At 39.3% G+C, this 20,990-nt stretch overlaps 1 long non-coding RNA gene across 2 annotated transcripts; it reads right to left on the bottom strand.

The window, feature by feature from the left end:
• Window positions 1-643: 643 nt before the first annotated feature.
• LOC137184048 (uncharacterized) lies at window positions 644-19,075 on the bottom strand. Of its 2 annotated transcripts, XR_010928617.1 has the most exons (4): window positions 17,485-19,075; window positions 11,022-11,063; window positions 2,346-2,407; window positions 644-1,532 (listed from the first exon to the last, which is right to left on the bottom strand). It is a non-coding gene; the product is annotated as an uncharacterized lncRNA (long non-coding RNA). The 2 variants fall into 2 exon arrangements; XR_010928613.1 differs by lacking the exons at window positions 11,022-11,063; window positions 17,485-19,075 and having other exon boundaries at window positions 2,346-3,502.
• Between the last annotated feature and the right edge of the window lie 1,915 nt (window positions 19,076-20,990).

Below are 20,990 nucleotides of genomic sequence, written 5' to 3'. Positions count from 1 at the left end.
CCTGAAGATTAATGACTTCTGTCTCTGTCTCTTTGTATGCAGACGATACTGTAATATTCATTTCCAATTTCTGATTTTAATTCCTTAAATATAACTGATCCCAGGAACATAAAAAACAGAATGTATGTATTTCCATTCCTCTAGGAGACGTTTGTCTATGTCTCATCCCATAGTTCTGGCCAACCAGAGCTTTACTATAATGCAGAATTTTAAATACCTTGGTGTTTATCTCGACACCTACCTAACATCTGACGATCATATCCAGAAACTAATAAAAGAGTTGAAAAAGAAAATGTATGTTTACAACCAGATCAGGCCACATCTTACACTTTCTGTTTCTAATACATAACTTAATGCCGTCATACTTTCAAAAATATTGTCTCCCAGTTTGGTCTCTTATTACCTCAAAACTTATTGAACCAATAGCCAGCTTATAAAATTCATTCATAAACTTTGTCCTTGGACACATCATTGTGTAGTATTTTTACAATCTAAATCATTAAATTATCATAATTATACAGTACTTAACGGTATACATTTGTACTACCAATTTATCACCCCCTCCCTTCTCCACTTTGTTCTATGTTGCCAAGATATAGCTTCATAAGACTTGAAAGAATAACCAGAATTATTACAAATGAGCTGAAATCTATATCTGCTTTTAATAACAGTTATGGTTTAAGATTATTTTTCTGCACATACACTAAAATTTGGAACAAAATCCCACATCACATTAGAAATTCTCCCTCCTATTCACAATTTAAATATTTACACAAATATTTCCTCCTTATGAATCAAAACTTTAACTCAATAATCAACCTTACAGTTCCCTCTGAATTCTGTCTAACTTGTCTGTAAACATGTAACATTTGTTTACTGTTGTTATTTGTGCTAAATGCTTTATTCTGTTTTAGCCCATATACATACATACATATATACATACACACACACACACACACACACATATATATATACACATACATACATACATACATACACACATATATAAATATACATACACATATATATATATGAAGGAAACCTGCTGGAAAACAGTTTCTACACTGAGTCAGGCCCACAGCTGGTAGTGGTTTCGCATTACTTTGCTGTTTTTTTTCATCCTCCTACAAGTAAAATAAAAAATGCAAATGCAACAATAATAATAAATGCTGGCAGCACATCAGGGAGCTCCAGAACAGGTCAGCAGTATAGTTATTGTTACTTTATTATTTGACCTATTAATTAGTTACATCACTGCCTTGTTTCCAATACTGTTTTTGTTTATTGTGACTGATATTGATCCATTGGCACGGCACAAAACCCAGCCAGATGTTGGCAGCTCCTCATCATCGCTTCTCATCTCAGAGAGTTTTTCAGCAGTGATGTTTCGTTCCAGGTTTGGCTCGACTCTCCAGCAGCTCGTCTTCCTCCGAGTGATGAAACTGCTTCTTTTTCCTTTTAACTTCTTCCCAAGAAAGAAAAACAAGAGCCACCAGACAGCCGGAGGTGCAGATTTCATCAAGCTGGGATCACTGATCAATCAGAGAGCAACACAGAGCAAAAAACATTTAGACGTGAAATGTTGTAGATTATTTATTTTAACCTGTTTGAGTCTTTTCAGTTTACTGGATAAATCAATCAACAGAAAATTGATCTGACATTTGATTTTTATTGGTTGTGTTTCATCTGGTAACAAACATGTGCTTGTTACATCATCATAAACTACAGCAGCATTATTCTGCCATCATGACAAAAACAGTGTTTGCTCAGTTTTCTCTCCTTATAAGGAGAAAATATCACGTTACAATAAAAAGGTGTTTCTCGTTATGAGAGTTTAATCATTATAACAAGATTCTTTTTCTAATAAAACAACTTGTTACAGTGAGATGCTTATTCAAAAGGAGAAATGTTTGAATGAATTGATCTTTCTTTTCTTTTGTTGGACTGAATATTTAATGAAATTCTGCTCTTACTAAGCAGCCTGGAACACGCAGACAATAAAAGCAAATACAATTATAGGAAAACTTCATCATGAGAAAAGCATTCTCATTAAAACAAAGATGTTTTCTGGTTATATCCAGATAGTTTTTTGTTATAAAGGAGAATGTTTTCTTGATAAAATGTGATATTTTACAAGTTTGTCTTAGACGTCACTTTGAGCTACTGTAACTTTTCAGTACATTTGTCTTCAGTGAGACTCAGATACACTGGAAAATTGATTATTGGGGGAAAAATCTGTCCTACAGGAATAACACAGATACAGCTCCTCTCATCTCTGCGCTCTGTTATGTTTGTGTTTGTGTGTGTGTGTGTGTGTGTGTGTTTCTGTGTGTAAAACTGCTTACCTGGAGAAAATTGTCAGGTTGATGAGCCCACTGTGACCCCCATCTCCTCACTCTGTCACCTGCTGACATGCACAGGAAAGTGGGATGGGATTCAATGTGTATGTGTGTGTCTTTGTGTGTGGGTGTGTGTGAGTGTGTGTGTTTGTGTGTGTTTGTGTGTGTGTGTGTGTGTGTGTGTGTGTCTTTGTGCGCTGTCTCAGGTTTATCTTGTTGTGATTTCCTGAATGTTATGGCCTGATTTTGATGATAGCAGCCCTCTGTCAGCAGTCTGCAGAAAAACCTCCTATAAGCACTTCTGCCCCGTTAGTACCAGCAGAGCTTCAGTACTCCCCCAACACACACACACGTATATATAAACAGTGTGAGGGGTATCAGACTTCCTACAGCTCTTCATTAGTTTGTTGTTCTCTGCATTTAAGCTTTTTTAAATGAAACTAAATTAAAAACGGATTTATTGCAGCTCCACAGCTGAACTCAATAAACTGTTGTTGTGAAATGTTATTCAGAGTTTGGAGGAAACACACACTCCTTTATGAAAAAAAAGGAGAATTAACAACAGTCAGGTGTCCATAGTAACAGTGAAAGAGGTTTTCCTCGCTGTAATCATTCCTCCTGTTCATATTGGATATTAAAAGATCCTTCAAATGTGCTTTCAATGGAAGTGATGGAGGCCAAAATCCACAGTGTGTCCACACAGTCATTTAAAAGTTGATGTGAAGCTTCTATTCAGCTTCAGCAGTCTGAGTTAGTCATATCAAGTGGATATCTGACACATTTACAGTCTTTTTAGCATCAAATTCCCTCTTTGTGTTTCCTCGGACAGTGTTTCCCTGTTGAGCTGCAGGTGGAAGTATAGTAACAAAAAGAGGAACTTTGGCACTAAAAAGACTGTAACGTTGAAAGATATCTACTTGATTTGACTCATTTGGACGCTGAAGCTTCATATTAGCTTCAGATAAACTTTTAAATACATTTTTTGCACAGAAGGAGGACTGTGGATTTTGTCCTCCATCACTTCCATTGTAAGGTCATTATGAAGGGATCTTCTAATGGTCAGTATGAACAGGAGGAATGATTACAGCAAGAAAAACAGCTTTCATGTTCATTTGGGCTCCTGACTGTTATAAAAAAGTGTGAACTCGTCCTTTAACACCTAGATGTACCTGCAGGATTTATGACATCAAAACCAGTTTGGAGCCAATCGTGGTCCAGTGTGCAACCTACACAAGTGTGATGTGGGCCTTGTTCACACCTGGTATAAACCTGAGTGACCATTTCTGATCGGATCTCACTTCCCTCCTCTATATGCAAATAAACACGTACGTCATGTCCATTTGCAAAGACCAAATTTGTCGCCCATCCTATTGACTTCCTGTAGCGTCTCCCATGCAGCGATCTCCCCACAGCTGCGTGTCTCCATTGAGAGAAGTTGTGCGTATGTACGTATGAGCAGCGTAACATCATTGATTATTTAAATCTCCGACACGCCGACAGCAGCGGTCAGGATCTAATGTTTTAACTAATTTTCTGTGTTCTTCTACACATCCAAAAGGTCAGTTAGTCCAGGTTCATATTGTTTGGAGTAAAGCAGACGTCCTCCTGATAAATCCTGAGCTCATCATGTCGAGCAGCGCAGCAAAACTAAAAACTGTAGTCATCAACTAGACGTGTGGGAGGAAACTGTCCAGCAACGTTTAGCTTCTGAGATATTTTTTTTTAGACAGACAGAAATGGAAAAACAAAACAATGCATTTCTTTATCCTGTTATCAGACAAGTTGAACAGCTTTGATGTGGCCCAGGATGCATTGTGTTTACTCTGCTAAATGAATGTGGTCACATGCGGCCCAGACCACTTCCGAATGTGGTCTGAGTGAGGAGGAGGAGATGTTGTTTTAAGGGTTTTAAGGCAGTACATCACATACAGTCAGCCTGTGTAAGGACTGCAGACTCTCCCACTTATCCCACCAACGTACCAGAATAACAGTAAACATAATATAGAGATAATCAATCTTCTAGTATCTAAACAAGTGCAGCAATGCATTCATAGTAATCAATACATGCACTCACACACACAGCAGAGGCTCATCTATTAGATAACAGAATAAGCTCCTTTACGTCTGGACTGTGGACGAGAAGCTCAAACATTTTACTGCTCAGAATCAGGTTTGTTGTGTTGAATCTGATAATGTTAATAAAATCATCACTCCAGTGAATAATGATGTATTTTGACATTATTATCAGACCAACAGAAAACTCTGTTAACTCCAAGTTAGCGTCGTCTACTCACAGGATTAGAGCCTCGTAAAAATAGATTTTTAAGACAAACAGAGCTGAGACGTATTTGACATGTTTGTCATCATGTTGTGTTTTTTTTATATGTGACAGCCTGTCAGCCTAATAAAGATCAAAATTATACATTTTGAGAACTAAACATAATTGTTTTTTCCCCTTTTTTTGCCTCATCAGTAAGCAGCAGAAGCATTCAGATGTCTTTTTTTATTTTAAGATGAATATTTATCCGCATCAGCGTGTGTGTGTGTGTGTGTGTGTGTGTGTGTGTGTGTGTGTGTGTGTGTGTGTGTGTGTGTGTGTGTGTGTCGGGGACTTGCATCTCTTGTGGGGACAAGTCTATGTAACGTCCTCTGAAGTGATGGAAACATAATTGTGTGTGTGTGTTTGCTGTAGTAGCGCCCTGCTGCGCTGGCACACAGCTATTGATCTGGCAATCTGAGGAGCAGCAGTAAGTGGAAGGTAAACAAGCTGCTCGAGGCCTGATGGAAGTCTTGTTATCCAGATTGGAGGGTGAACAAGGCAACTCCGCCTCGAATTTTTTTGTAAGTGTTTATGGTATCCCCCGTGTCTCATACCTCTTCAATCAATGCTCATGTATAATACTCAGCACCAGGTCTGATCAAAGAACAACTTGGCCCCCATACTCCTTTTTTTTTTTTCCCCCCCTCGCTCTCTCTCTCTCTCCTGCTGCCTCATTTGTTCTGGAGCTGCCTCAGTCACTCACTCAGCTGAACGTTCAATCCACCGAGGAAGCAGAAAATTGAAGGGAGTGAGGGAGAAATGATGGTGTGTGGAAAAAAAAAAAAAACGCTTTGCAAACCAGAGAAACAGCTGAATGGATACGGAGCTGATTTGTTCCCACAGGCGGTCGAGATCCATAAGAAGACTGAGAAAGATAAGAGAAGGAGAAATAAGTAGAGGGATTGATTTTCACTTAACATTTAACCTCCCATAAGTGAGGCACATAAAAGGTTTTGATTTTTGAATGTGAAAACTCATCACGGATGCTTTTGAATGAAATATCGGATCATTTGAACATTTTATTGTGATTTATATGTTGTAACAAGCTAATCATCAATCCATCAAAGACCTATTAGTGCCATGAAAAATCCTACTGTAGTAAAAGTACATAAATATTATGCTTGATGTAGTTAAAGTATTGCAGTAAAAGTACATAAGTATTATGAGCTTGATGTAGTTAAAGTATTGCAGTAAAAGTACATAAGTATTATGAGCTTGATGTAGTTAAAGTATTGCAGTAAAAGTACATAAGTATTATGAGCTTGATGTAGTTAAAGTATTGCAGTAAAAGTAGTGGTTTGGTCCCTCTGACTGATATATTATTATATATGACATCATTAGATTATTAATAGTGAAGCATCAGTGTTAGAGCAGCATGTTACTGTTGTAGCTGCTGGAGGTGGAGCTAGTTTACACTACTTTATATACAGTTAGCTAGTTTAGTCCACTGGTTCCCAACCTAGGGGTCGGGGCCCTCCAAAGGGTCAGCAGATAAATCTGAGGGGTGGTGAGATGATTAATGGGAGAGGAAAGAAGAAAAAACAAAGTTCTGATACACAAATCTGTTTTCAGTTTTTGGACTTTTTCTCTAATCTTTGATTTTTGCTGAAATATTGGATCATTTGAACATTTATTGAAATGAAAGCATGTGAGAAGTTTAGAGGGAAAAATCACTATTTGGTGGAGCTGTTAACAACTCATAGACATGTGAAATGTGACCCCGACTACACACTGCTTTTTGTAAGACGTCAAAAGACAAAAAGGTTGGAAACCACTGGTTTCATCTTTAACAATGTGTTGTATTTTAAAAGCTTGTTATATTATCCATTGTGTCAAATCTTCATCTGAAAAGTAACTAAAGCTGTCAAATAAATGTAGTGGAGTAGAAAGTACAATATTTCCCTCTGAAATGTAGAAAGTAGCATCACATGGAAATACTCAAGTAAAGTACAAGTACCTCAATATCAGCTACAAACATAAACTGCTTTCTGAATGACTGGCAGGGCGTCGAGTTTATGAAGCCTCGTTTCTTTGAGGTTTATTTCTCAGTGATGTTTGTTTGTTCATTTATCAGCTGTGTGTTTATTTGTTAGTTAGTTTGTTTGTTTGTTGAGGGCCGTTAAGTCGTGTCCTCTCTCTACGAGCGGCTTCGTGCAGCGTGACATCATCCGTGCAGAGAGTCTGGACCAGTTGTATTTATAGATCAGCCTGTCTGAGGACGAGCCAGGAGCCGGAGAGTAATGATGCGCTACAAATGGGACTCATCCAAAACTCGTTCTCCTTTTGCCCCCACACACACACGGCCCTATTAACCTTCACACACACACACACACACACACACACACATATATATATATATAAAACAGACAACACACTGGATGCATTTCTTATAGATTGAAAAGCTTCAAGCAACAATTTGCCAAGTTCTGCATTAAATCACTAGGAGCATAAAATAATCATATTATATTATACAACATTAAAAGTTTCACATTAAAACTCTTTACAGCTTCTGTAAGTGTTTTTAATTTCTCCAAATGCTGCAGGTTGCAGGATGATTTCACCACAACTCGTTGTCGTTTTGAGATACTTCACTCGCCTGTTGGAACGTTTTATGCAACTTTTTACTTCTACTTCATTACACTCGCTTAACAACTGTAATGACTTTACAGATTCAGATTTCAGAGACTCTGTCTGAATCTAAATGTTCAGACTTTGCAGACTTGCCTGATAAAGCATGCAGGACATTCAGAGGCTTAAAATGACAATTCATGGTGATTTTTGATGTTTTTCTTTCTCAGACACACATGATACTTGTTAGATCAGTTCATTGTTGGTTCGGTTCTGCACATGAGATTTGTTGACAGTAAGAAAAATATAGAAAACTAAAATAAACGCAGAATAAACACAGACGACTCGACAAGGACTGAACTGAAGACTGGACTATAAATACACAGGGTGTGATTGCAAACGAGACACAGGTGAAACACACGAGGTAATCAAACACAGGAAGTAAAGGTGAACCAGACACAAGGAGAAAATATTTCAAAATAAAACAGGAACTAAAGTAAACAGACAACAGGTGACACAACACACAGGCAGACTGGGAGCAGATAAACTGGGGAAGACACTGGGAGCAGGGCTGGGCTAACCAGGGTGCACATAAGGGAAACACAGAAAAAAACAAAAACCAGGAAACATAAATGCAACACTGAAAACTCAAGAGAATAAAATAAAGTCCAGGCAGGATGTGACACTATACAGGCGAAGGTTTCTGTTGAGGGTTTAATGTGAGTGTGATGTTCGCAGTGTTTATCACTTCCTGTAGAGGGAAAATCTCACTGAGCTTTCTGACCAGATGTGCTGCAGCTGTGGTGTAAAGCGACAGATCCGCACTTATCAAAACCATTAAGAACCGTTCAGAAAAAACCCTTTGAAACGAGTTACAGGATCAGTAGTTTCAGTTCATCTCCATGGAAACACTTAAGCTCCGTCTCACGGCGTATTTTATCCTCTGCGCCCTCGCCGACTTGATGTGTTGACGGCTGAACACATCACCGTACGTACGGCTGTCCGGAGGCTGAGCGTTTAGATTCGGCCTTTGATGCTTTCTGCGACTGAAAGCACTGAGAGGAGCTAAAATGCGTTTGTTTGTTGTGAGGAGGAGGAGGAAGACGGCTCCTTCATCCTCACAGGTGGTCATGTGATGGATCCCAGACAGTCATTCATCTCCTTAATGGGATGTATCTGTGATGTCCTGAGGGCTCCCATCAATGCCAGTTAGAGAGCAGAAAATTAGAGGCCCAATAACCGTCTTCTGCTTCCCTCCTCCTCCTCCTCCTCCTCCTCCTCCTCCTCCTCTCAACTTCAAATTCAAATGTGCTTCACTGGCATGACAGTAATTATGTAGAATAGGTCCTCATCCGGTGTGTGCAGGGTCCTCGATGTAAACACAGAGTAAACGAGAGAGGGGACGCTCCCACACGGCCGTGAATCATCCGACAACTGCAGGATGCAACGTTTCCTTAACGTACACGACATCCTGGTGCGTTACATTCTCCAGCAGTCACACAGAAGTTGACACATTTCTAATATAGTTCAGAGTTGTTTTGCAGCTCATTTTGATAACTTCCTGTGTGATCACTCATTTTAAATGTCAACACAGCTGATCTCACAGCTCAGCTGATGTCAGAATAAAATAATGATTTTTTTACCTGCAGCGCACTATTTTGGCACTACGTTCAGCGTCTGACACAAGAAAGTGAGAAATATGTAAATAAGAACTATAATGTGAATTTGCTGCGTGTGTGATCACAGGCTGACTCCCTCCCGTCACTCTCACCTTCTCTCTCCTAAGACAACTGTCTATAAATGCAGCTGATGTGTTGCCCATATTAAAAGCAACTACCTGTGTACGTATATTGAGTCACTTTTCTCCACAATTAAAAAGATTATTTCATGATAACTTGGCAAAAATAACATTATACTGTACTAAAAGGATTGATGAAGATGGATGAGAGTGTCCTTAACATGCAGGAAGTCAGTGAGTGATGCAGGAGCAGAAGAGGAGTCACACTCTTCATATAAAACTACATTACATCACCTCATCGTCAGCAGCAGCAGCAGCAGTGAGGATCCGCGGCTGGAGTTTGCTTTTAAACGCTGCCATCAAAGGCTGCAGCGCCTGTAGGAACGTGCGCCTGCTGCATCTCTGAGCTCATCATTAATGCAGCTGTTAATGTGTTTCACATTCACGCCGCTCTTCGTGTCCAACCCGCCGCGAGCTTCAGGCTCTCTCTCTCTCTCTCTCTCTGCCGTCCTCAGCTGGCTTAACAGACTCTTTCTGAAGCTTCAGTTCAGCTTCCTGCAGCGAAGTAAACCCTGTTCAATATATGAGATGTTTTTCCCCCTCAATAAAATAACAAATCTTGTGTGTTCATGCTTTGCCTAAACTCTCCTCATATCAACCTGTCTGCACATGATCGCCGCCTGAAGCCCTGGATGTTGGCTTAAATCTTATCTGATCACCTGCTGATCCCTCGAGGTGCATCATCGATTACAGCCGACTGAGAAGCTTAAAGGACGATTTAAACCAACAGTCAGGAGCCCAAATCAACATTAAAGCTGTTTTTCTTGCTGTAATCATTCCTCCTGTTCATACTGACCATTAGAAGATCCCTTCATAATGACCTTACAATGGAAGTGATGGAGGACAAAATGTATTTAAAGTTTATCTGAAGCTAATATGAAGCTTCAGCGTCCAAATGAGTCAAATCAAGTAGATATCTTTCAACGTTACAGTCTTTTTAGAGCCAAAGTTCCTCTTTTTGTTACTATACTTCCACCTGCAGCTCAACAGGGAAACACTGTCCGAGGAAACACAAAGAGGGAATTTGATGCTAAAAAGACTGTAAATGTGTCAGATATCCACTTGATATGACTAACTCAGACTGCTGAAGTTGAATAGAAGCTTCACACAGACTTTTAAATGACTGTGTGGACACACTGTGGATTTTATCCTCCATCACTTCCATTGAAAACACATTTGAAGGATCTTTTAATATCCAGTATGAACAGGAGGAATGATTCATGGAAATGAAAAGAAATGTATTATAAAACTGGGCTTAATTTAGTTTTAAAAAGTACAGCTTGTATGTATTTAGGTTCCCTCTTACAGAAACGTGTATGAACTGTGATAAATACACAAACTTTCCTTTTTTTTTACTTTTGAAAAGACGACAGCTAGGGTGACAGTGACTCATTGATTTAATCCACCGAAGAAAGATTTTACTGTCAGTTTGCGTTCTCGTAGGTGGTGGGCTGCGTTTGATTTGTATCATATGTTAAACTTTGAAACCTGCACAATTTATCACAGTACGGATTTCAAACTTCAGCAAAATCCAAGGATGTCAGCAGGTAAACAAACGAGGAGCAGCTTCTGTTGAATAAATACATCTGCTGACTGAAACGTTGCAGGTTTTGCAACATACATGCAGCTCTCAACAGATTTTATATTCTAACAGTTTCACTTTTAAACAGGATATGGCTGGTTATTCACTGAAAAACATTAAAGTAGTTTAAAGTGATGCAAATGACAGGAAACGTCCCTTTATAGCTTTTGTCACTTGCTGAAATAATAGCAAATATATTTTGCCAGATGTGTGGATGACTGGTAATTTCCCCACTGGGCTGCGGAGAAAATAATGTAGCCAAACAACAACAAATATCATATTTTATCCCAACAGAACAGCAAAACATCAATAAAAAAAAAAAAGAGAGAGAGACAGCAGTTTGCATACAAACACAGTGAAGCGTGTCGACACCTTGTGAGCCAGATGGTCTGAGAGATGCTCATCAATACTCACTCATCTGCAGTGTCTTCCACTTCCACACGATCAGTTTTAAATCTGTCAGAGAGAGAGAAAAAGCAGCAACAATCTTAGAATTAAATGCAGAAGACAAAATACTTTAAAACAAAGATGTGAGAGGAGCTCCCCCGAGTTCTCCCGCACAGTCACGTCAGAATAAAACACCTCTGACAGCACCAACACTTCAAATACGTCCCTGGAGTCACGGTGTGTAACTACACCGCACATTTCAACACACAAAAAAACCCCCACACACAGGCTGCAGATGGATATGTGTAAGTACTTCACCCACAGGCGCTCTCACACAAATACATACACATAAGCGCAGAGACGTACAGGCGCTGGGTGATGGAGGAGGCTGCTGGATTAGCTGAATTATTTCAGGCTCCTCGAGGGAAATCAGCAGCCGAGCACAAAATACACCTTCGGTATCTGCCGGCTATTAACATCAGACATGATGGAGTCTGTCGCCTGATTCCACGTTAATGCGACTCTCATTGTTATTCTAACTCTGGTACATCCACTAAAGTACATCACAGATCTCTAAACATAACGTGTTTTACTGCTGCGGGCTGATGATGAAGGCGAGCGAGAGGCTTTAATTTGACACCGTTTATTACGCATTTTTATCACAGCCGGTGGAATGATGATGGTGATGATGATGGCGGTGATGATGATGGCGATGATGACGGCCGGTTGTAATGGCGCATCACTCCGAGTGACGGTTAAAGACGGCGAGAAGCTGTGACTTGTGGGTTATCGACGATGCGGATAAAGAGCCTGTATTCTCAGCGGAGGAGATAATACGACTTATTGACCGTGAGACGAGAGCCTGATTTAAAAAGGTTGTCATGGGGACGTTTCTGCGCCAAGGACCCGTGAAGGTCGATGTCTAACAAGGCCGGCCGATGAGCGTCATGTGGCGACGAGGTGATCACACACACACACACACGACTGGTGGCATGACAAAGCTCTGTGATGAATGGAGGGCCTTATTGTGAGTGATGTGATGATTACCATGATGTCCTCAGAGGCTTCAATCAACCTTTATTTACACAGAGCTGGGTGACACAAACAATGGGCCTCGAAAACAGTTTCCTTCATAAGTCAAGTAAAATTTATCTGTGTAGCCTGATATCACAAATCTTAAACTTGCCTCAGGGGGCTTTACAGTCGGTACAGCAATACAACATCCTGTCCTCAGATCCTTGATTCATTAAAAATGGAAGAAACCTCAGGAAGAGCGACAGAGGAGGGATCTCTCTCCCAGTATGGACAGACAGGAAATAGATGTGTGTAAAGTTGTGTGTGTATTTATGACATTCAACTATTTTCTTGTACTTTTCTGAGTCAAAGGTGATGTCCTCAAATGTCTTGTTTTGACAGTCCAAAATCCACAGATAATAAGTTTACTATCATTTATGACACATAAATGCTTCAAATCCTCACATTCAAGAAGCTGCAACCAGCAAATATTTAGCATTTTCCCTTAAACAATAACCAAAATTCAATTATCAAAACAGTAAATTTGCTGTAGATTGATTAATTGTTTGACCTGAAATGATAATGTTTTAACCTGAATTTAAATATGATACAGAAATCATACAAAAACCCAAAACAAACTTGATGCAAAGTGAATATTATGTTCAACTGATCAGTGCTGCCAAGTTTTGACTTCAGCTTGGCGTGAGATTTGTTCCTGTGCTGCTCTCAGTCAGCAGGAGAGACGATGTGCTGCTGCCAGAAGAGCTGCTGACTGAGATTACTCTGAGCAGCATGCATAGGAATACATAACTATATAATAGATTTGTGTATATTTCTGGCTTTTCCCCCCTGACGGTCTGAATAACTCGCTGCTGCTGCTGTTGCGCTGTGCTGCTCTGTCTTGTCTGTCTGTGCGCTGTCAGTCCTCTTCTAGTGCCGTCATGTTATGAGTTATGAATTTGTTTGTCATTGTGTGGCATGAGAGCGTGTGAAATGTGTCAATTGCGTGAGATTTGGCAGCACTGAACATATCATCATCATCATGGCTGCCAGTTTACTGAAAGGTTTTTTTTTTAGATGTGATTATTATCATTGTCATATTTCAGCGCAGCAGCTTCTACGTTTCAGTAGTTGTTGTAAACTTATGTCTGCTGATTTCTAACTGGAAGCAGGACTTGAAATTCTTCTTTTAACTTTTTGGGAACATTTTTGAGAATGAAACTTGCCCACCAATGGAGCAGAACACGTCGCCTTATATGGACATTTTCAGAGGTGTCAATAATCGTAATGATTAAACTTCAGGAACATTCACGTCCTCATGAGCAGGTAACATTCATCAGGCTGAAACTAGAGATTTACAGAGTTTGTCATGTTTAAGGAGTTTGTTGGATCACTCGAGAGGTTTAGGAGAAGAAAATGAAAATTAAAGCATTTCATCAGACGGAGCAGTTCCACTGCAGGAGGAGATGCCTTGCTCAAGTGCACTGAGAGTTTGAGATATCATACTATCTAAAAGACAAGCTTCCTGCATGTGCTTCACAATAAATACCTTTTAATGTGGAAGCAGTAGTAGGCCTTTACTGTGAAACTAAGTTTTGACAGTAACAGTAACATAAAATGACTGATAATATAGTTTTTAAGTTGTTTACTGGACAAAGTTAACATTAGATTTTACTACATAAAAGCAAGTTTATTTGTACAACACCTCTCAAGAAGGCAATTCAAACTTCTTTACATAAAACGTAAAATGCACTAAGAATCAAGATAATAAAAAAGAGATAATAAGATTTAAAAGGAGTAAAATATGTATATATATATATATATATATGTGATATTAGTACATAGTCCAAATTGTAATGTGATATAAAAGGCAGTGGCATGTAGACAGTGAAAAGAAGAGGCTCGAGAACGGAGCCTTGGGGAACTCCGCATCATGTTTGTACCCTCAGATGTGATCGATACAAAGTAGTTCTTGTCCTTTAAACCAGGTTAGCACTGTGCCCGACAGTCCGACCCAGTTTCTGGTCTAATATGCTGTGGTCAGCGGAGTCGAATGCAGCACTGAGATCCAATAATACCAAGACTGAAAACAAGGTTTTTTTATTCCAGCTGCCAAAATTTTGATGTAACGTTTAGTTGGTATCTAAAGTGAAATAAAGGTGAAAGTTTCTGTCATCAGCACAACCCACAGACCATGTAATTATAAAGATTTAAATACCAGACAGCAAGTGGGATGAAAAAGGTGTCAGCTGTGCAGTCTTTTTCATTTTCAACCCCCGTAATGAATTCATCTTTTTAGTTATTTATTCAGAAAAAATGTCAAACATGTTCTGGCTTCTTAAATATCAAGACTTTCTCTTTATATTATTAAATTATAGAATTAAATGTCTTTGGGTTTTAGACTGACAAAACTCTATAAAAGACTATAAAATAACTTTTATAGATTAAAGATTAATCTAAAACATTTTACCACATCATGACAATTTGAAAAAAAGATAGTTTCAACTGCTTTCTTCTTAGTCCTTATTACCTCCTGTCAATGTTAATCTTTTTCTTGTCAGTGCTCTGGTTGCTGGTGGCTGTTTTTCCCTGACATGTTGTAATCACCTTCCTTCTTGTTCTTTTTGTTTTATGGTGGCTGGTAAACTATTAGAGACTCACTACCACCAGCAACTACTATTAAGTCTATAATTGGTGTTTTTGCTTTTATGACAGAACCTTTGTTCACACCTTGTTGCTTGTGGACACGGATACAACGTACCACTTTGGAAAAAGTAGGATTTAGTGGCCAAAGTGAAAGTAACAGTGGGTTTGGTACATTATTTTTATTGTTTAGAAATCTAACTTTTGTTTTGTATTTACTTTTTGGATATTAAAAAGTTACATACTTTTACTTTAAGACATTAAAAGAAACATAAAATCACTCCTATGTTGAGTTTTCATATAAAAAAATCTACTTACATTCTGATAAATAGTCTTTGATTCACATCACGACCTTTATGTCGTTTATCTGCTGATGACACAAAACTAGTGTGCTGATAATGAAAGAAACTAATTTTAAGTACACAAGAAAAAGTTTTTCTGTAATTTTCTGTCTTTGAGGGTAATATTGATTTCATCCAGACTTCAGTCAGCTCTGACTCCAAAAGACCTTTCATGGTCCATTGTTTACTTCTGATTGACAGGAGGAGACGGCGGGCGAGTGCTGGTGAAAATAAATCATCAAGGTCTTTCAATGAGAACCTCAAAAGTTTCAGTCTGACGGAGAAGCACCTGTTCTGCTTATTATCTGGTTGAGCGCTGAAGAGTTCCGACTTCTGTGATGTGAAAAGAGAATAATGACGAAGTTCTGCCTGCTTGTTGTACAGCTGATTCGCTGCATTTTGAAAAGGACATAACTTCATGGCTCTTGAAAAAAAAAAAGAAAGGATCCTTTCATCTCTGTGGTGGAAACTCTTCAGCCCGCCCCGGCCTTCGCCTGTCTGATAACCACCTGAACCTCGACTCTGGTGTTTGCTTTCCACACAGTAAATCAACTGCAACTTAATAGTATGAGCTGTTAAAATGAAAACGTCCTCTGAAGCTGCAGCCACGTCACATTTTCTTCTCTCAGTCACCAATTCTGTACGTCAACATATCTCACCGATCGACTTGTGAAATCAAACTGTCATCCTCAGATTTTCAGAGGAGAAATGAGGAGGTAATAATGTCTCTTCACCATTATGAGCTTCAGGGCTCCTGTCTCCTACTCTGTTTTTTTTTGGTGAAGCAGTAGTAGTTAATGACTCAGGTGCAGTTAGAGGCAGGGGACTGTCGTTACACCAAGGAAGAGTTTTATTATCTTGCCAAAATGAAAAAACCCACTACAGCCAGCAAAACTAGTTGACTTGGCCAAGAATCTACTGGGGTGGCAGCTGCCATCCATAAAAAAATGCCTTGCCACCCCAAGCTGCTATGTCAGTTTTGGACACTCTAATTAAAAATTATATGTATGAAAAGCTGTGGCTGGCCAGAACTTTACAAGAGCGAAACTCCAATGTCTGAGTGAATGCAGCGAGAGATGCTGCTCCCCGTAGACTCTTAGGTTCTAACCCTCCCCCGACAGGAGCAGTACGCGACTTTGCGTCCATTCAGAGCGACTTCAACTTCATCAACAGTAACAGCAGTCACAGAGGAAGAAGAACATAACAGCAGACCATACAGTGAAGGAATGAGGGAACACTTACTGTTCATCTATGAAGAAATTGGAATAATCAGAACGTGCAAAGCTAGTGGAGCCCACATACAGTGTTTGTGGTGTTTGCTAGCAAGAAAACATAGTTTGTCAGTTTGTCATGCATGCTCAAATATCTTGTATGCAGCAATATATTATATGCATGATGTACATGACTGATGCAAATACTGTGAATTTAAGGCAAAGGCAGATTTGTGTTCACTTCGGAGAGATAGTAAGCAAACTAATTAACACAGTCTAGGCGAGAAGTTGTGAGGATGGCAGATAGATGTGAGATAGACAGAAGGTCAAAAACAGATTTTTATCCCCAGAAAATAAGAAACAAACAAACAGACTTGCCACAGTGTGGTGCCAGGAGCTGTGAGAAGACGCTGGGTTGGTAACAGACTGATCACCCACCAGCTCCGTTTTCTCCTGGTCCCACCATCACACGACGAATGCTGATGGCCTTTTTTTTTTCCTTAGCAGGGTTGCCAGCTTCCACTAATAGAAATACAGAACGGCCGCACATGGAAGCGGCGGGGTTGATTTGTTGAAGTGTGTGTTGTTTAATAACAGCAACTTATGTTTGATTCTGTGAGGGATGGAAATATTCAGTATCGCTTACGAGTGTCTCCGGATTGAACAAACACGTCCAAATTTCAGATCAGTTATACAAGTGCAACATACAAAAACACCCAGTTTAAAAAGCACTAAAAAACAACAAAAGCCTCATTAGTCAGCAATGCAGTGACAGCTCATTCAAAGCTTAGTACCTGCTGAGTTTGCACTTTCACCACATTTTCAAATTGAAGCTCAGAGAAAAGGACTTTTGCCGCTTAGTCGGCGTTACTGGATAAACACTGGATAAACTGGATCATTGACAACACCATTTTCTGTGGCTTCAAAAACTATAAGTGACACAGTTGGTGAATATTGTCTATATATGTAGAACTCTACCTAGGAGCCAGTTTAAACCCTTGTGGAAGTTTGACTGTGGGATCATTTGTCTTTATTCGTGAAACACAAACCACAAACACAACCCTTGAATAGTTTCCCTTCTCTTCTGGAAAAGCAGAGAGGAGGGACTTACCTCATATAAATACCAACTTTTCTTTCCACCATTTCCTTCCTTCTTAATCCGTGACCGAAATAACCACCACCGCTGCCTTGTACCTGTAACGGAAGTCCCAGATAACGTCGGAAAACCAAACACCGCCGTGTCTGGGTTCATAACATCACACACAGCTTGGTGAATCTCACCTCCTTCTCCAGGAACTGCGTCTGGATCACTGCCACTTCCAGCGCTACTTAAAGCCGACCAGGGTCCAGTTCGATGACCTGTTAGTTAGGATCAATGCCAGGATTTCTCGGATGGACACCAACCGTGTCGTCTCAGCTGCAGATCGCCTGTCCATCTGTCTCTATGTCGTCTATGAGGGGCGGTTTCATAACTGGTGTGTCAAAATCAATAAATATTCACTGTATCTAGCAAGTCAAACGTTGGCTGAATTAATCTGGTTTATTACAGCAGTATGAGAAATTGTGTATAGATAAACGCGCGTTGTTTCCTGTGTATAACGTTACATTAAAATGGCTAATTTACTGTTAATTTGGTCCATTGTCAATTTTTTTTATCCACACATAACAAGTTAGTACATTCCTTCTAAGTTACTACACATTAAGTTAAAACCAGTATAACCAGTTCAGAAGAAACTGTATTGTCTTTACTCTTGGTGTATTTTATGAATAATGGATTTATAAGTATTGAACTTTTCAAAGTCAAAGTAGCTCTTCTTTTATCCACCACAATAATGTAAACAGATTTCATGTAGACTACCACCTACAAAATCTACAACTCAGTTAAATTAATTGTTTTCTATGCTACAGATACGTGACCACTGGTGACTCATTCAGGACCATCGCTAACAGCTTTCATATCGGGGTCTCCACTGTCTCCAAGATCGTCCCTGATGTTGGCAGTTGTGGATGCCCAGTATTGTTTCTGCGTGACTGGTGTCGTTACGGAAGAACAAGCGATAGTGGGATTCTCGCCAACTCATCTTTTGGTCAAGCGCTTCAATCTGGTACCTTCCAACTGCCTGCTGACCTGCCACCATCAGGAGCTGACCACCGACGACTCCACCCACATGTCTTTGTTGCTGATGAGGGCTTTGCACTCCGGAAAAAACCTCATGAAGCCGTTCTCCTGGCGCGTCCCTCTAAGAGAGTGCCGGATTTTCAATTACCATCTGTCCCGAGCTCAGCTAGTTGTGGAGAATGTCTCTGGGATCCTTTACTCCCAGTGGAGGATGTGCAGAGGTGCCATTGAGGTCCATCCAGAACTTGTGGAGAAATGTGTGAAGGCGACCTGTGTTCTCCATAACCTCCTGTGCAGGACAACCCAACAACTCAGTAAAAGAGACCATCAGGTTTAGAAAGGTTCGCATCCTACTTCTCTACAGAGGAAAGTGTCCCATAGCAAGACACCGTTTAGTGCACAAGTCCAAACAAAACGGCTCATTTAAGAGTCACTCACACATGACGATGAAGCAAACTGAGATATTACTTTATTGTATATCAGCACCGAAATGAACATACCTGTGTTCGTGCATGCTAGCTCATCAATTCATATTCATATCATAGAACAGAGAACAATGTCTGCTTTTATTTTTATCCATGATATATTATTGTTAGGTAATACAGCTTTAACCCTTTCATGCATGGTGTCCACTACAGTGGACAGATATTTGGAAGCCATTTTGAACCATTTAAGTTGTAGCACCATGTCCCAACTACCAGGTGGTGAACCCCCAAAGTGTTGTCTACAATTCCATCTGAATGTCATTTTTGACTCTCTCTGAAAAAAAAAAAAGTTATTGGCATGATTTTTCACTTGTTTAAGAGTAAAAATAAACAATAAAAAAAAATATTACTCTGTGATTTAATAATTCATGCATGAAAGGGTTAATTTGGAACGTCTACCCTGCATTACAACACAGTAACAAAACAACAATAAACAACAGTAGAGGCAGACATCATTGTCATACACTGACTTTATCAAGCAAGTCTGTGTTACATTCAACAACAATACGTAATTATTAAATAACAAATGGCTAAAACATGAAAATAAAAATACCAATGTTTGGACATTTGGTTTGTTCTCATGTCACCTGCAATCATAAAACCACCTGTGCTTCCTGTTTTTACAATGTGCATAAAGGGTCAGTTTTTAATCAGATAGGTTGACTCCTTGCGGCCATGATGTACCAACACGGTGAGACCTCCTCATTCAAACACAGCAGGATGTTTATCTCTGTATTTAGAATATCAGTTTGAGATGTTTATTTATTTTGGATAAATGCAATGCTCATTATTCAGTCCTCCTCCTCCTCTTCCTCCTCTGTAGCTCACTGTTTGAGCTCTCAATTAAGGGCAGTGATCTTCCTGGGGTTATGTTTCCAAAACACGACTCCTACAGAAAAGATAATGGAACAAAAATTGATTGATATTTGGTTTCCAAGAGACGACTTAAGCCCACTGCTGGCGCCTGTAGAGAGTCTGTGCTCGGTTTATTTACCAGTAGAACAACCTTGTTACATCTTTCAACCTGTCGTATCCCAAAATATGAGACTGTTTCAGTTTCTCTCAAATAAAAACATTTGATTAAAGTTTTTAATTGTTGTATGAATGTCATGTGCTGTCAGTCCTTGCACTCTGTAATTATAACTAATGAAAGTACACTAATTAGTCAGGCTATAAATGTGCCAATGTCACTAGCTGTTTAATTAATATTAGGACTATCAGTGTATTTATTTTTCTGTATGATTTTGGTGGATTTGTACAGTGAACCTTCTTTTAAAGTCATCAACGGCAACATACAGAAATACTGATGAGTTTGATTCATAGTCTGGCTGTTTACAAAGGTCATTCATTACAGAAAACAAGTCATTCAACAGAGAGACAGAACCCTGAGATTCAGTCATCTGTCAACAGTTCGGAGTAGCGCTCCGTACCTAGATTAGATTAGATTAGATTATTTTTTATTTCAAAGATGTTAAAACAATAAAATAAAATATATATGGACAGCAAAACAAAACAAAACAAACAGAAATAACAGCAAACTTTCAGTAATCAACACAAATAATAACCTCTCAATGTTCGAAAAGGGCGTCGGATGAAGTAAAGAACTTTTCTAGTCCTACTCCTTTATTATTTTTATGCTTTATTGATCAAATCAAAACCAAAAAACATCCAAAACACCGTCCTCGGTCTTTCAAGTCCTCAGTCTCAGTCCAAGCGTTGGTCAAATCTGAGATATATCAATCAAGTAATCTAAGATCCGAAATCCAAAAAACTGTTTTATGTGAAACAAAAAAGCTGAAGTTCAGACACACAGTAACACAGCGACAGCTGGCAGGTTACTAACGACCTCATCTGTTAATTGACCTGTTTCCCAATAACGTGTTGCGTCTTTGAAGCTGTTCAGGCGATTCGCAAAGTCGTCCCCATTATGTTCAGACATTTCACATCTTTGCACGGCTCGAAACAAACTTTAAACTTTAAAATCTGCATATTCAACAGCTCGGTGCAGGAATTCAAATACTTCGCTGTTACAGAAAGGAGCTAAATCCGACCAGAGGTGCATTAACACCAAAAGAGCAAATTTCTAGACCAAACTGTGATAAACTTAGTTTCATTTGAATTGTCTGAAATGTCTGGATTCAAAGACGCAGCATTAGAAAAGTAAATTAACCCTTCTTGAATAA

Source organism: Thunnus thynnus, chromosome 1 (assembly GCF_963924715.1).
Source record: "Thunnus thynnus chromosome 1, fThuThy2.1, whole genome shotgun sequence".
Classification (NCBI taxonomy): domain Eukaryota; kingdom Metazoa; phylum Chordata; class Actinopteri; order Scombriformes; family Scombridae; genus Thunnus; species Thunnus thynnus.
Note: the sequence above shows the minus strand (reverse complement) of the source record. Positions and strands in the feature narration are given on the sequence as shown.